We start from the raw sequence: 12,928 nt of genomic DNA, 5'->3' as shown, positions 1-12,928 counted from the left end.
AGACATACTTGATAAGCACTACACTATAGAAACTACTCATTGAAGAATCTACAATGAGTAAACATAATTTTACAGATATTACTTTCATGTATTTGAAATGCCATAATGAGGTTGATATGAAATTAAAAGCACGCTGTTTCTAACTGGTTTTGAACCAAGGACTTTTCGCGTGTAAGGCGAATGTGATAACCACTACACTACAGAAACCTCTGGTGTTTGAATAACACTGAGTAAATATTTTTTTTGTGATATTCTTTGCATGTACTGTATTAGAATTCCGATAATGAGGCATTCATGAAAAGTGGAGTCCTCTGTTACGAATCGGGGACCTTTTGCATTTAGAGACAAACTTGATAAGCACTACACTATAGAAACTACTCATTGAAGAATCTACAATGAGTAAACAGAATTTTACAGATATTCCTTTCATGTATTTCAAATCCCATAATGAGGTTCCTATGAAATTAAAAGAACGCTGTTTCTGCCTGGTTTTGAACCAGGGACCTTTCGCGTGTAAGGCAAATGTGATAACCACTACACTACAGAAACCTCTGGTTTTTGAATAACACTGAGTAAACGATATTTTTGTGATATTCTTTGCATGTACTGTATTAGAATTCCCATAATGAGGCATTCATGGAAAGTGGAGTCCTTTGCTACGAATCGGGGACCTTTTGCATTTGAGACATACTTGATAAGCACTACACTATAGAAACTACTCATTGAAGAATCTACAATTAGTAAACAGAATTTTCACAGATATTCCTTTCATGTATTTGAAATCCCATAATGAGGTTGCTATGCAATTAAAAGTACACTGTTTCTGCCTGGTTTTGAACCAGGGACCTTTCGCGTGTAAGGCGAACGTGATAACCACTACACTACAGAAACCTCTTGATTTCAATTAACACTGAGTAAACATATTTTTTGTGATATTCTTTGCATGTACTGTATTAGAATTCCCATAATGAGGCATTCATGGAAAGTGGAGTCCTTTGCTACGAATCGGGGACCTTTTGCATTAGAGACATACTTGATAAGCACTACACTATAGAAACTACTCATTGAAGAATCTACAATGAGTAAACATAATTTTACAGATATTCCTTTCATGTATTTGAAATCCCATAATGAGGTTGCTATGAAATTAAAAGTACACTGTTTCTGCCTGGTTTTGAACCAGGGACCTTTCGCGTGTAAGGCGAACGTGATAACCACTACACTACAGAAACCTCTTGAATTCAATTAACACTGAGTAAACATATTTTTTGTGATATTCTTTGCATGTACTGTATTAGAATTCCCATAATGAGGCATTCATGGAAAGTGGAGTCCTCTGCTACGAATCGGGGACCTTTTGGATTTTAGACAAACGTGATAAGCACTACACTATAGAAACTACTCATTAAAGAATCTACAATGAGTAAACAGAATTTTACAGATATTCCTTTCATGTATTTGAAATCCCATAATGAGGTTGCTATGAAATTCAAAGTACACTGTTTCTGCCTGGTTTTGAACCAGGGACCTTTCGCATGTAAGGCGAACGTGATAACCACTACTGTACAGAAACCTCTGGTGCTTGATTAACACTGAGTAAACATATATTTTGTGATATTCTTTGCATGTACTGTATTAGAATTCCCATAATGAGGCATTCATGAAAAGTGGAGTCCTCTGTTACGAATCGGGGATCTTTTGGATTTTAGACAAACATGATAAGCACTACACTATAGAAACTACTCATTGAAGAATCTACAATTAGTAAACAGAATTTCACAGATATTCCTTTCATGTATTTGAAATCCCATAATGAGGTTGCTATGAAATTAAAAGAACACTGTTTCTGCCTGGTTTTGAACCAGGGACCTTTCGCGTGTAAGGCGAATGTGATAACCACTACACTACAGAAACCTCTTGTTTTTGAATAACACTGAGTAAACTATATTTTTGTGATATTCTTTGCATGTACTGTATTAGAATTCCCATAATGAGGCATTCATGGAAAGTGGAGTCCTTTGCTACGAATCGGGGACCTTTTGCATTAGAGACATACTTGATAAGCACTACACTATAGAAACTACTCATTGAAGAATCTACAATGAGTAAACATAATTTTACAGATATTCCTTTCATGTATTTGAAATCCCATAATGAGGTTGCTATGAAATTCAAAGTACACTGTTTCTGCCTGGTTTTGAACCAGGGACCTTTCGCGTGTAAGGCGAACGTGATAACCACTACACTACAGAAACCTCTTGATTTCAAATAACACTGAGTAAACATATTTTTTGTGATATTCTTTGCATGTACTGTATTAGAATTCCCATAATGAGGCATTCATGGAAAGTGGAGTCCTTTGCTACGAATCGGGGACCTTTTGGATTTTAGACAAACGTGATAAGCACTACACTATAGAAACTACTCATTGAAGAATCTACAATGAGTAAACAGAATTTTACAGATATTCCTTTCATGTATTTGAAATCCCATAATGAGGTTGCTATGAAATTAAAAGTACACTGTTTCTGCCTGGTTTTGAACCAGGGACCTTTCGCGTGTAAGGCGAACGTGATAACCACTACAGTACAGAAACCTCTGGTTTTTGAATAACACTGAGTAAATATTTTTTTGTGATATTCTTTGCATGTACTGTATTAGAATTCCTATAATGAGGCATTCATGAAAAGTGGAGTCCTCTGTTACGAATTGGGGACCTTTTGGATTTTAGACAAACGTGATAAGCACTACACTATAGAAACTACTCATTGAAGAATCTACAATGAGTAAACAGAATTTTACAGATATTCCTTTCATGTATTTCAAATCCCATAATGAGGTTCCTATGAAATTAAAAGAACGCTGTTTCTGCCTGGTTTTGAACCAGGGACCTTTCGCGTGTAAGGCGAATGTGATAACCACTACACTACAGAAACCTCTGGTTTTTGAATAACACTGAGTAAACTGATATTTTGTGATATTCTTTGCATGTACTGTATTAGAATTCCCATAATGAGGCATTCATGAAAAGTGGAGTCCTTTGCTACGAATCGGGGACCTTTTGCATTAGAGACATACTTGATAAGCACTACACTATAGAAACTACTCATTGAAGAATCTACAATGAGTAAACATAATTTTACAGATATTCCTTTCATGTATTTGAAATCCCATAATGAGGTTGCTATGAAATTAAAAGTACGCTGTTTCTGCCTGGTTTTGAACCAGGGACCTTTCGCGTGTAAGGCGAAACGTGATAACCACTACACTACAGAAACCTCTTGATTTCGAATTAACACTGAGTAAACATATTTTTTGTGATATTCTTTGCATGTACTGTATTAGAATTCCCATAATGAGGCATTCATGAAAAGTGGAGTCCTCTGTTACGAATTGGGGACCTTTTGCATTTTAGACAAACTTGATAAGCACTACACTATAGAAACTACTCATTGAAGAATCTACAATGAGTAAACATAATTTTACAGATATTCCTTTCATGTATTTCAAATCCCACAATGAGGTTGCTATGAAATTAAAAGAACACTGTTTCTGCCTGGTTTTGAACCAGGGACCTTTCGCGTGTAAGGCGAACGTGATAACCACTACACTACAGAAACCTCTGGTTTTTGAATAACACTGAGTAAACTGATATTTTGTGATATTCTTTGCATGTACTGTATTAGAATTCCCATAATGAGGCATTCATGGAAAGTGGAGTCCTTTGCTACGAATCGGGGACCTTTTGCATTAGAGACATACTTGATAAGCACTACACTATAGAAACTACTCATTGAAGAATCTACAATGAGTAAACATAATTTTACAGATATTCCTTTCATGTATTTGAAATCCCATAATGAGGTTGCTATGCAATTAAAAGTACACTGTTTCTGCCTGATTTTGAACCAGGAACCTTTCGCTTGTAAGGCGAACGTGATAACCACTACACTAACAAATCCTCTTGATTTCAATTAACACTGAGTAAACATATTTTTTGTGATATTCTTTGCATGTACTGTATTAGAATTCCCATAATGAGGCATTCATGAAAAGTGGAGTCCTTTGCTACGAATCGGGGACCTTTTGCATTATAGACATACTTGATAAGCACTACACTATAGAAACTACTCATTGAAAAATTTACAATTAGTAAACAGAATTTCACAGATATTCCTTTCATGTATTTCAAATCCCATAATGAGGTTCCTATGAAATTAAAAGTACACTGTTTCTGCCTGGTTTTGAACCAGGGACCTTTCGCGTGTAAGGCGAACGTGATAACCACTACACTACAGAAACCTCTTGTTTCTTGAATTAACACTGAGTAAACATATTTTTGTGATATTCTTTGCATGTACTGTATTAGAATTCCCATAATGAGGCATTCATGGAAAGTGGAGTCCTTTGCTACGAATCGGGGACCTTTTGGATTAGAGACATACTTGATAAGCACTACACTATAGAAACTACTCATTGAAGAATTTACAATTAGTAAACAGAATTTTACACATATTACTTTCATGTATTTGAAATCCCATAATGAGGTTGCTATGAAATTAAAAGTACGCTGTTTCTGACTGGTTTTGAACCAGGGACCTTTCGCGTGTAAGGCGAATGTGATAACCACTACACTACAGAAACCTCTGGTTTTTGAATAACACTGAGTAAACTGATATTTTGTGATATTCTTTGCATGTACTGTATTAGAATTCCCATAATGAGGCATTCATGGAAAGTGGAGTCCTTTGCTACGAATCGGGGACCTTTTGCATTAGAGACATACTTGATAAGCACTACACTATAGAAACTACTCATTGAAGAATCTACAATGAGTAAACATAATTTTACAGATATTCCTTTCATGTATTTGAAATCCCATAATGAGGTTGCTATGAAATTAAAAGTACGCTGTTTCTGCCTGGTTTTGAACCAGGGACCTTTCGCGTGTAAGGCGAAACGTGATAACCACTACACTACAGAAACCTCTTGATTTCAATTAACACTGAGTAAACATATTTTTTGTGATATTCTTTGCATGTACTGTATTAGAATTCCCATAATGAGGCATTCATGAAAAGTGGAGTCCTCTGTTACGAATTGGGGACCTTTTGGATTTTAGACAAACGTGATAAGCACTACACTATAGAAACTACTCATTGAAGAATCTACAATGAGTAAACATAATTTTACAGATATTCCTTTCATGTATTTGAAATCCCATAATGAGGTTGCTATGAAATTAAAAGAACGCTGTTTCTGCCTGGTTTTGAACCAGGGACCTTTCGCGTGTAAGGCGAATGTGATAACCACTACACTACAGAAACCTCTCGTTTTTGAATAACACTGAGTAAACTGATATTTTGTGATATTCTTTGCATGTACTGTATTAGAATTCCCATAATGAGGCATTCATGGAAAGTGGAGTCCTTTGCTACGAATCGGGGACCTTTTGCATTAGAGACATACTTGATAAGCACTACACTATAGAAACTACTCATTGAAGAATCTACAATGAGTAAACATAATTTACAGATATTCCTTTCATGTATTTGAAATCCCATAATGAGGTTGCTATGCAATTAAAAGTACACTGTTTCTGCCTGATTTTGAACCAGGAACCTTTCGCTTGTAAGGCGAACGTGATAACCACTACACTAACAAATCCTCTTGATTTCAATTAACACTGAGTAAACATATTTTTTGTGATATTCTTTGCATGTACTGTATTAGAATTCCCATAATGAGGCATTCATGAAAAGTGGAGTCCTTTGCTACGAATCGGGGACCTTTTGCATTAGAGACATACTTGATAAGCACTACACTATAGAAACTACTCATTGAAGAATTTACAATTAGTAAACAGAATTTCACAGATATTCCTTTCATGTATTTGAAATCCCATAATGAGGTTGCTATGAAATTAAAAGTACACTGTTTCTGCCTGGTTTTGAACCAGGGACCTTTCGCGTGTAAGGCGAAACGTGATAACCACTACACTACAGAAACCTCTTGTTTCTGAATAACACTGAGTAAACATATTTTTTGTGATATTCTTTGCATGTACTGTATTAGAATTCCCATAATGAGGCATTCATGAAAAGTGGAGTCCTCTGCTACGAATCGGGGACCTTTTGGATTTTAGACATACTTGATAAGCACTACACTATAGAAACTACTCATTGAAGAATCTACAATGAGTAAACATAATTTTACAGATATTCCTTTCATGTATTTGAAATCCCATAATGAGGTTGCTATGAAATTAAAAGTACACTGTTTCTGCCTGGTTTTGAACCAGGGACCTTTCGCGTGTAAGGCGAACGTGATAACCACTACAGTACAGAAACCTCTGGTGCTTGATTAACACTGAGTAAACATATATTTTGTGATATTCTTTGCATGTACTGTATTAGAATTCCCATAATGAGGCATTCATGGAAAGTGGAGTCCTTTGCTACGAATCGGGGACCTTTTGCATTAGAGACATACTTGATAAGCACTACACTATAGAAACTACTCATTGAAGAATCTACAATGAGTAAACATAATTTTACAGATATTCCTTTCATGTATTTGAAATCCCATAATGAGGTTGCTATGAAATTAAAAGTACACTGTTTCTGCCTGGTTTTGAACCAGGGACTTTTCGCGTGTAAGGCGAACGTGATAACCACTACACTACAGAAACCTCTTGTTTTTGAATAACACTGAGTAAACTGATATTTTGTGATATTCTTTGCATGTACTGTATTAGAATTCCCATAATGAGGCATTCATGGAAAGTGGAGTCCTTTGCTACGAATCGGGGACCTTTTGCATTAGAGACATACTTGATAAGCACTACACTATAGAAACTACTCATTGAAGAATCTACAATGAGTAAACATAATTTTACAGATATTCCTTTCATGTATTTGAAATCCCATAATGAGGTTGCTATGAAATTAAAAGAACGCTGTTTCTGCCTGGTTTTGAACCAGGGACCTTTCGCGTGTAAGGCGAACGTGATAACCACTACACTACAGAAACCTCTTGATTTCAAATAACACTGAGTAAACATATTTTTTGTGATATTCTTTGCATGTACTGTATTAGAATTCCCATAATGAGGCATTCATGGAAAAGTGGAGTCCTTTGCTACGAATCGGGGACCTTTTGGATTTTTGACAAACGTGATTAGCACTACACTATAGAAACTACTCATTGAAGAATCTACAATGAGTAAACAGAATTTTACACATATTACTTTCATGTATTTGAAATGCCATAATGAGGTTGCTATGAAATTAAAAGTACGCTGTTTCTAACTGGTTTTGAACCAGGGACCTTTCGCGTGTAAGGCGAATGTGATAACCACTACACTACAGAAACCTCTGGTTTTTGAATAACACTGAGTAAATATTTTTTTTGTGATATTCTTTGCATGTACTGTATTAGAATTCCTATAATGAGGCATTCATGAAAAGTGGAGTCCTCTGTTACGAATTGGGGACCTTTTGGATTTTAGACAAACGTGATAAGCACTACACTATAGAAACTACTCATTGAAGAATCTACAATGAGTAAACATAATTTTACAGATATTCCTTTCATGTATTTGAAATCCCACAATGAGGTTCCTATGAAATTAAAAGAACACTGTTTCTGCCTGGTTTTGAACCAGGGACCTTTCGCGTGTAAGGCGAACTGTGATAACCACTACACTACAGAAACCTCTTGTTTTCGAATTAACACTGAGTAAACTATATTTTTTGTGATATTCTTTGCATGTACTGTATTAGAATTCCCATAATGAGGCATTCATGGAAAGTGGAGTCCTTTGCTACGAATCGGGGACCTTTTGCATTAGAGACATACTTGATAAGCACTACACTATAGAAACTACTCATTGAAGAATCTACAATGAGTAAACATAATTTTCACAGATATTCCTTTCATGTATTTGAAATCCCATAATGAGGTTGCTATGAAATTAAAAGAACACTGTTTCTGCCTGGTTTTGAACCAGGGACCTTTCGCGTGTAAGGCGAACGTGATAACCACTACACTACAGAAACCTCTTGTTTTGAATTAACACTGAGTAAACATATTTTTGTGATATTCTTTGCATGTACTGTATTAGAATTCCCATAATGAGGCATTCATGGAAAGTGGAGTCCTTTGCTACGAATCGGGGACCTTTTGCATTTGAGACATACTTGATAAGCACTACACTATAGAAACTACTCATTGAAGAATCTACAATTAGTAAACATAATTTTCACAGATATTCCTTTCATGTATTTGAAATCCCATAATGAGGTTGCTATGAAATTAAAAGTACGCTGTTTCTGCCTGGTTTTGAACCAGGGACCTTTCGCGTGTAAGGCGAACGTGATAACCACTACACTACAGAAACCTCTTGTTTCGAATTAACACTGAGTAAACATATTTTTGTGATATTCTTTGCATGTACTGTATTAGAATTCCCATAATGAGGCATTCATGGAAAGTGGAGTCCTTTGCTACGAATCGGGGACCTTTTGCATTAGAGACATACTTGATAAGCACTACACTATAGAAACTACTCATTGAAGAATCTACAATGAGTAAACATAATTTTACAGATATTCCTTTCATGTATTTGAAATCCCATAATGAGGTTGCTATGAAATTAAAGTACGCTGTTTCTGCCTGGTTTTGAACCAGGGACCTTTCGCGTGTAAGGCGAAACGTGATAACCACTACACTACAGAAACCTCTTGTTTTGAATTAACACTGAGTAAACATATTTTTTGTGATATTCTTTGCATGTACTGTATTAGAATTCCCATAATGAGGCATTCATGGAAAAGTGGAGTCCTCTGTTACGAATCGGGGACCTTTTGGATTTTAGACAAACGTGATAAGCACTACACTATAGAAACTACTCATTGAAGAATCTACAATGAGTAAACATAATTTTACAGATATTCCTTTCATGTATTTCAAATCCCATAATGAGGTTGCTATGAAATTAAAAGAACGCTGTTTCTGCCTGGTTTTGAACCAGGGACCTTTCGCGTGTAAGGCGAACGTGATAACCACTACACTACAGAAACCTCTGGTTTTTGAATAACACTGAGTAAACTGATATTTTGTGATATTCTTTGCATGTACTGTATTAGAATTCCCATAATGAGGCATTCATGGAAAGTGGAGTCCTTTGCTACGAATCGGGGACCTTTTGCATTAGAGACATACTTGATAAGCACTACACTATAGAAACTACTCATTGAAGAATCTACAATGAGTAAACATAATTTTACAGATATTCCTTTCATGTATTTGAAATCCCATAATGAGGTTGCTATGAAATTAAAAGTACACTGTTTCTGCCTGGTTTTGAACCAGGGACCTTTTCGCGTGTAAGGCTAACGTGATAACCACTACACTACAGAAACCTCTTGTTTTCGAATTAACACTGAGTAAACATATTTTTGTGATATTCTTTGCATGTACTGTATTAGAATTCCCATAATGAGGCATTCATGGAAAGTGGAGTCCTTTGCTACGAATCGGGGACCTTTTGCATTTGAGACATACTTGATAAGCACTACACTATAGAAACTACTCATTGAAGAATCTACAATTAGTAAACAGAATTTTACAGATATTCCTTTCATGTATTTGAAATCCCATAATGAGGTTGCTATGAAATTAAAAGTACACTGTTTCTGCCTGGTTTTGAACCAGGGACCTTTTGCGTGTAAGGCGAACGTGATAACCACTACACTACAGAAACCTCTTGTTTCTGAATTAACACTGAGTAAACTATATTTTTTGTGATATTCTTTGCATGTACTGTATTAGAATTCCCATAATGAGGCATTCATGGAAAGTGGAGTCCTTTGCTACGAATCGGGGACCTTTTGCATTAGAGACATACTTGATAAGCACTACACTATAGAAACTACTCATTGAAGAATCTACAATGAGTAAACATAATTTCACAGATATTCCTTTCATGTATTTGAAATCCCATAATGAGGTTGCTATGAAATTAAAAGAACGCTGTTTCTGCCTGGTTTTGAACCAGGGACCTTTTGCGTGTAAGGCGAACATGATAACCACTACACTACAGAAACCTCTGGTTTTTGAATAACACTGAGTAAATATTTTTTTGTGATATTCTTTGCATGTACTGTATTAGAATTCCCATAATGAGGCATTCATGGAAAGTGGAGTCCTTTGCTACGAATCGGGGACCTTTTGCATTAGAGACATACTTGATAAGCACTACACTATAGAAACTACTCATTGAAGAATCTACAATGAGTAAACATAATTTTACAGATATTCCTTTCATGTATTTGAAATCCCATAATGAGGTTGCTATGAAATTAAAAGTACACTGTTTCTGCCTGGTTTTGAACCAGGGACCTTTCGCGTGTAAGGCGAACGTGATAACCACTACACTACAGAAACCTCTTGTTTTTGAATAACACTGAGTAAACTGATATTTTGTGATATTCTTTGCATGTACTGTATTAGAATTCCCATAATGAGGCATTCATGAAAAGTGGAGTCCTCTGTTACGAATTGGGGACCTTTTGGATTTTAGACAAACGTGATAAGCACTACACTATAGAAACTACTCATTGAAGAATCTACAATGAGTAAACATAATTTTACAGATATTCCTTTCATGTATTTGAAATCCCACAATGAGGTTCCTATGAAATTAAAAGAACACTGTTTCTGCCTGGTTTTGAACCAGGGACCTTTCGCGTGTAAGGCGAACGTGATAACCACTACACTACAGAAACCTCTTGTTTTTGAATAACACTGAGTAAACTGATATTTTGTGATATTCTTTGCATGTACTGTATTAGAATTCCCATAATGAGGCATTCATGGAAAGTGGAGTCCTTTGCTACGAATCGGGGACCTTTTGCATTAGAGACATACTTGATAAGCACTACACTATAGAAACTACTCATTGAAGAATCTACAATGAGTAAACAGAATTTTACAGATATTCCTTTCATGTATTTGAAATCCCATAATGAGGTTGCTATGAAATTAAAAGAACGCTGTTTCTGCCTGGTTTTGAACCAGGGACCTTTCGCGTGTAAGGCGAACGTGATAACCACTGCACTACAGAAACCTCTTGATTTAAATTAACACTGAGTAAACATATTTTTTGTGATATTCTTTGCATGTACTGTATTAGAATTCCCATAATGAGGCATTCATGGAAAGTGGAGTCCTTTGCTACGAATCGGGGACCTTTTGGATTTTAGACATACTTGATAAGCACTACACTATAGAAACTACTCATTGAAGAATCTACAATTAGTAAACATAATTTTACAGATATTCCTTTCATGTATTTGAAATCCCATAATGAGGTTGCTATGAAATTAAAAGTACACTGTTTCTGCCTGGTTTTGAACCAGGGACCTTTCGCGTGTAAGGCGAAACGTGATAACCACTACACTACAGAAACCTCTTGTTTCGAATTAACACTGAGTAAACGATATTTTTTGTGATATTCTTTGCATGTACTGTATTAGAATTCCCATAATGAGGCATTCATGGAAAGTGGAGTCCTTTGCTACGAATCGGGGACCTTTTGCATTTGAGACATACTTGATAAGCACTACACTATAGAAACTACTCATTGAAGAATCTACAATGAGTAAACATAATTTCACAGATATTCCTTTCATGTATTTGAAATCCCATAATGAGGTTGCTATGAAATTAAAAGAACGCTGTTTCTGCCTGGTTTTGAACCAGGGACCTTTCGCGTGTAAGGCGAAACGTGATAACCACTACACTACAGAAACCTCTGGTGTTTGATTAACACTGAGTAAACATATTTTTTGTGATATTCTTTGCATGTACTGTATTAGAATTCCCATAATGAGGCATTCATGAAAAGTGGAGTCCTTTGCTACGAATCGGGGACCTTTTGCATTAGAGACATACTTGATAAGCACTACACTATAGAAACTACTCATTGAAGAATCTACAATGAGTAAACAGAATTTTACAGATATTCCTTTCATGTATTTGAAATCCCATAATGAGGTTGCTATGAAATTAAAAGTACACTGTTTCTGCCTGGTTTTGAACCAGGGACCTTTCGCGTGTAAGGCGAATGTGATAACCACTACACTACAGAAACCTCTTGTTTTTGAATAACACTGAGTAAACTGATATTTTGTGATATTCTTTGCATGTACTGTATTAGAATTCCCATAATGAGGCATTCATGGAAAGTGGAGTCCTTTGCTACGAATCGGGGACCTTTTGCATTATAGACATACTTGATAAGCACTACACTATAGAAACTACTCATTGAAGAATCTACAATGAGTAAACATAATTTTCACAGATATTCCTTTCATGTATTTGAAATCCCATAATGAGGTTGCTATGAAATTAAAGTACGCTGTTTCTGCCTGGTTTTGAACCAGGGACCTTTCGCGTGTAAGGCGAACGTGATAACCACTACACTACAGAAACCTCTGGTGTTTGAATAACACTGAGTAAACTGATATTTTGTGATATTCTTTGCATGTACTGTATTAGAATTCCCATAATGAGGCATTCATGGAAAGTGGAGTCCTTTGCTACGAATCGGGGACCTTTTGCATTAGAGACATACTTGATAAGCACTACACTATAGAAACTACTCATTGAAGAATCTACAATGAGTAAACATAATTTTACAGATATTCCTTTCATGTATTTGAAATCCCATAATGAGGTTGCTATGAAATTAAAAGTACACTGTTTCTGCCTGGTTTTGAACCAGGGACCTTTCGCGTGTAAGGCGAAACGTGATAACCACTACACTACAGAAACCTCTTGATTTCGAATTAACACTGAGTAAACATATTTTTTTGTGATATTCTTTGCATGTACTGTATTAGAATTCCCATAATGAGGCATT

At 35.8% G+C, this 12,928-nt stretch overlaps 34 non-coding genes across 34 annotated transcripts; all 34 read right to left on the bottom strand.

Moving 5' to 3' along the window:
- Nucleotides 1-476: 476 nt before the first annotated feature.
- trnav-uac lies at nucleotides 477-549 on the bottom strand. The gene has a single exon. It is a non-coding gene; the product is annotated as a tRNA-Val (tRNA).
- Nucleotides 550-818: 269 nt separating this feature from the next.
- trnav-uac lies at nucleotides 819-891 on the bottom strand. Its single transcript has one exon. It is a non-coding gene; the product is annotated as a tRNA-Val (tRNA).
- Nucleotides 892-1,159: 268 nt separating this feature from the next.
- On the bottom strand, nucleotides 1,160-1,232 carry trnav-uac. Its single transcript has one exon. It is a non-coding gene; the product is annotated as a tRNA-Val (tRNA).
- A 609-nt stretch (nucleotides 1,233-1,841) lies between these two features.
- trnav-uac lies at nucleotides 1,842-1,914 on the bottom strand. Its single transcript has one exon. It is a non-coding gene; the product is annotated as a tRNA-Val (tRNA).
- A 268-nt stretch (nucleotides 1,915-2,182) lies between these two features.
- On the bottom strand, nucleotides 2,183-2,255 carry trnav-uac. Its single transcript has one exon. It is a non-coding gene; the product is annotated as a tRNA-Val (tRNA).
- Nucleotides 2,256-2,523: 268 nt separating this feature from the next.
- Nucleotides 2,524-2,596, bottom strand: trnav-uac. Its single transcript has one exon. It is a non-coding gene; the product is annotated as a tRNA-Val (tRNA).
- Nucleotides 2,597-2,863: 267 nt separating this feature from the next.
- Nucleotides 2,864-2,936, bottom strand: trnav-uac. Its single transcript has one exon. It is a non-coding gene; the product is annotated as a tRNA-Val (tRNA).
- Nucleotides 2,937-3,204: 268 nt separating this feature from the next.
- Nucleotides 3,205-3,278, bottom strand: trnav-uac. Its single transcript has one exon. It is a non-coding gene; the product is annotated as a tRNA-Val (tRNA).
- Nucleotides 3,279-3,547: 269 nt separating this feature from the next.
- On the bottom strand, nucleotides 3,548-3,620 carry trnav-uac. Its single transcript has one exon. It is a non-coding gene; the product is annotated as a tRNA-Val (tRNA).
- Nucleotides 3,621-4,229: 609 nt separating this feature from the next.
- On the bottom strand, nucleotides 4,230-4,302 carry trnav-uac. Its single transcript has one exon. It is a non-coding gene; the product is annotated as a tRNA-Val (tRNA).
- A 269-nt stretch (nucleotides 4,303-4,571) lies between these two features.
- On the bottom strand, nucleotides 4,572-4,644 carry trnav-uac. The gene has a single exon. It is a non-coding gene; the product is annotated as a tRNA-Val (tRNA).
- Nucleotides 4,645-4,912: 268 nt separating this feature from the next.
- Nucleotides 4,913-4,986, bottom strand: trnav-uac. Its single transcript has one exon. It is a non-coding gene; the product is annotated as a tRNA-Val (tRNA).
- Nucleotides 4,987-5,254: 268 nt separating this feature from the next.
- Nucleotides 5,255-5,327, bottom strand: trnav-uac. Its single transcript has one exon. It is a non-coding gene; the product is annotated as a tRNA-Val (tRNA).
- Nucleotides 5,328-5,935: 608 nt separating this feature from the next.
- On the bottom strand, nucleotides 5,936-6,009 carry trnav-uac. The gene has a single exon. It is a non-coding gene; the product is annotated as a tRNA-Val (tRNA).
- Nucleotides 6,010-6,277: 268 nt separating this feature from the next.
- trnav-uac lies at nucleotides 6,278-6,350 on the bottom strand. The gene has a single exon. It is a non-coding gene; the product is annotated as a tRNA-Val (tRNA).
- A 268-nt stretch (nucleotides 6,351-6,618) lies between these two features.
- On the bottom strand, nucleotides 6,619-6,691 carry trnav-uac. Its single transcript has one exon. It is a non-coding gene; the product is annotated as a tRNA-Val (tRNA).
- A 268-nt stretch (nucleotides 6,692-6,959) lies between these two features.
- On the bottom strand, nucleotides 6,960-7,032 carry trnav-uac. The gene has a single exon. It is a non-coding gene; the product is annotated as a tRNA-Val (tRNA).
- Nucleotides 7,033-7,301: 269 nt separating this feature from the next.
- Nucleotides 7,302-7,374, bottom strand: trnav-uac. Its single transcript has one exon. It is a non-coding gene; the product is annotated as a tRNA-Val (tRNA).
- A 268-nt stretch (nucleotides 7,375-7,642) lies between these two features.
- Nucleotides 7,643-7,716, bottom strand: trnav-uac. Its single transcript has one exon. It is a non-coding gene; the product is annotated as a tRNA-Val (tRNA).
- Nucleotides 7,717-7,987: 271 nt separating this feature from the next.
- On the bottom strand, nucleotides 7,988-8,060 carry trnav-uac. The gene has a single exon. It is a non-coding gene; the product is annotated as a tRNA-Val (tRNA).
- A 268-nt stretch (nucleotides 8,061-8,328) lies between these two features.
- Nucleotides 8,329-8,401, bottom strand: trnav-uac. The gene has a single exon. It is a non-coding gene; the product is annotated as a tRNA-Val (tRNA).
- Nucleotides 8,402-8,667: 266 nt separating this feature from the next.
- On the bottom strand, nucleotides 8,668-8,741 carry trnav-uac. The gene has a single exon. It is a non-coding gene; the product is annotated as a tRNA-Val (tRNA).
- A 269-nt stretch (nucleotides 8,742-9,010) lies between these two features.
- trnav-uac lies at nucleotides 9,011-9,083 on the bottom strand. The gene has a single exon. It is a non-coding gene; the product is annotated as a tRNA-Val (tRNA).
- Nucleotides 9,084-9,351: 268 nt separating this feature from the next.
- trnav-uac lies at nucleotides 9,352-9,425 on the bottom strand. The gene has a single exon. It is a non-coding gene; the product is annotated as a tRNA-Val (tRNA).
- A 268-nt stretch (nucleotides 9,426-9,693) lies between these two features.
- trnav-uac lies at nucleotides 9,694-9,766 on the bottom strand. Its single transcript has one exon. It is a non-coding gene; the product is annotated as a tRNA-Val (tRNA).
- Nucleotides 9,767-10,036: 270 nt separating this feature from the next.
- On the bottom strand, nucleotides 10,037-10,109 carry trnav-uac. The gene has a single exon. It is a non-coding gene; the product is annotated as a tRNA-Val (tRNA).
- A 267-nt stretch (nucleotides 10,110-10,376) lies between these two features.
- trnav-uac lies at nucleotides 10,377-10,449 on the bottom strand. Its single transcript has one exon. It is a non-coding gene; the product is annotated as a tRNA-Val (tRNA).
- Nucleotides 10,450-10,717: 268 nt separating this feature from the next.
- Nucleotides 10,718-10,790, bottom strand: trnav-uac. Its single transcript has one exon. It is a non-coding gene; the product is annotated as a tRNA-Val (tRNA).
- Nucleotides 10,791-11,058: 268 nt separating this feature from the next.
- On the bottom strand, nucleotides 11,059-11,131 carry trnav-uac. Its single transcript has one exon. It is a non-coding gene; the product is annotated as a tRNA-Val (tRNA).
- Nucleotides 11,132-11,399: 268 nt separating this feature from the next.
- Nucleotides 11,400-11,473, bottom strand: trnav-uac. Its single transcript has one exon. It is a non-coding gene; the product is annotated as a tRNA-Val (tRNA).
- A 269-nt stretch (nucleotides 11,474-11,742) lies between these two features.
- trnav-uac lies at nucleotides 11,743-11,816 on the bottom strand. The gene has a single exon. It is a non-coding gene; the product is annotated as a tRNA-Val (tRNA).
- Nucleotides 11,817-12,084: 268 nt separating this feature from the next.
- On the bottom strand, nucleotides 12,085-12,157 carry trnav-uac. The gene has a single exon. It is a non-coding gene; the product is annotated as a tRNA-Val (tRNA).
- Nucleotides 12,158-12,425: 268 nt separating this feature from the next.
- On the bottom strand, nucleotides 12,426-12,498 carry trnav-uac. The gene has a single exon. It is a non-coding gene; the product is annotated as a tRNA-Val (tRNA).
- Nucleotides 12,499-12,766: 268 nt separating this feature from the next.
- trnav-uac lies at nucleotides 12,767-12,840 on the bottom strand. The gene has a single exon. It is a non-coding gene; the product is annotated as a tRNA-Val (tRNA).
- Nucleotides 12,841-12,928: the final 88 nt, after the last annotated feature.

The sequence above is a fragment of the Coregonus clupeaformis genome, unplaced genomic scaffold, assembly GCF_020615455.1.
Source record: "Coregonus clupeaformis isolate EN_2021a unplaced genomic scaffold, ASM2061545v1 scaf0163, whole genome shotgun sequence".
Lineage (NCBI taxonomy): Eukaryota > Metazoa > Chordata > Actinopteri > Salmoniformes > Salmonidae > Coregonus > Coregonus clupeaformis.
The sequence above is the reverse complement of the archived record's forward strand: the minus strand, read 5'-3'. Positions and strand labels throughout refer to the sequence as shown.